Below are 1,761 nucleotides of genomic sequence, written 5' to 3'. Positions count from 1 at the left end.
TTACCTTATAAGTATTTCATAGCTTTTACATCATTGAGCCCCAATCTTTTCTTCTCAAATGAATTTCTAAGATTCTTAGTATTTCAAAATATAGTTTTCGCCATTTTAAATAGTTAACTATAGTCTTATTCTCTTTTACTAAAAATCTTAATCTTTCAATATGGAATGATACAGGTGGAAAGAAAAATTCTAAATATAAATCATACCTCGGTACTTTAGGCATTTTCATCATTATGAACTGGTCTGTAATATTAGGAGCTTTTTTTACATATAAATCATTAGAGAATTTGCTGGGTAATGAAATTTTGAAATAAGTAAAAAACTAAACATTATACAAACACAATATTTCACTAACACATCACAATACTAAATAGAAACAATTACAAATACATCACAATGCAAAAAAAAATCACATCACATTACAATTTTACAAAGTACTAATCAAAGTCTATTATAACTACACATGCAAATTTCAAACTACAACATCAATCTAATCAAAATTATTAAAAAAAAATTCAAAATACACTTCAAATACTCAAATAATGGCTTCTAAGAGTGACTCTAAGAGTTCAAAACTAAGTTCCATGAATTTCTTCCAAATATTTTCTCCTCATTCTCAATTTTTTCGGATCTCCTCAATGTGGAAGAAATTCAAGGTGAAAATCAAATATTTTTAGTTTGGAGTGAAGCTCTTACCGAGAGATGATAAAATCCGGTATCTAAACGCTTTAAAATAGCCCCAAATCCAAGATCTTCAAGCCCTAGATCGAAATTTTTATTTTTTTAAGAGGAAGGGGATGATGGATAGTGGCGGTTGACTGGTCAAAATTACGGTTAAAAGTGTTGTTAAAAGGTTTTTTTTTTTTCGGTATCTCACCGTCGGTGAGCTCTATTGAATTAAATAGCCTAAGTTTTGGACCGTTAGTGGCATCGATGGCGCCGTCGGCCATCGATGGCGCCGTCGGCGAGGTTTTAAAAATTAGTTCAATTCCAGATTTTTGTGATTTTGATCAATTTCAAGCCTCGTCGACATTTGTTCAATCATTCTAGACATAAATTTAAGTGAGTAAATGATGAACTAACACAAATAAACATTCACAATACAAAACAATACAATTATATATAAAATTCGAGGGTTACAATACACGTTACACGATACACATAAGTTTGGTATTTTCTCAACCTTAACATATCAAGCCAGCGTCCTAATCCAAGCCACAACACTCTAAACGCTGAAAACAAACATTTTATGCTCAATCTCAACAATCTCAACATTTAAAAGAAAAATTTGAAAGTAAAGCAAACACATAAGTTCAAATCAAATCACACACATAGACATATAGGTAGTAAAGTAAATCTACTACTCCGATTCAGTGCCCAGATTCAGTGTTAAATTCTCCTCTGAGATCACCTATTGATTGCACATGAACAAAGAGGTTATAGAAGGGTCGATATGGGAATTCTTCAATAGATTCCTCTTCTATAAATCCCATCTTTCTCATCAATCGTATCAAACTTCCTTCGATATGTCCAAAGTGATCAAAATGCTCTTTCATCTTCCAGTCTAGATGATAAAAAAAATCAGAGATATTCTTAATTGCATTCAAAACATTTTGTACATCTTTCTCTAGTTTCTTGATTTTGCGCAGGATCACTAGTGTCTTGTCCAAATTGTCCAACTGAATAGGAAGTGAATTTTGAGACAATTGATCCGTAATAATAGTCATATCATTCTCATCTTCATTGTTCTCATCTTCATTG

This window comes from Phalaenopsis equestris, unplaced genomic scaffold (genome assembly GCF_001263595.1).
Source record: "Phalaenopsis equestris unplaced genomic scaffold, ASM126359v1 Scaffold001083, whole genome shotgun sequence".
Taxonomy (NCBI): Eukaryota; Viridiplantae; Streptophyta; class Magnoliopsida; order Asparagales; family Orchidaceae; genus Phalaenopsis; species Phalaenopsis equestris.
The sequence above is the reverse complement of the archived record's forward strand: the minus strand, read 5'-3'. Positions refer to the sequence as shown.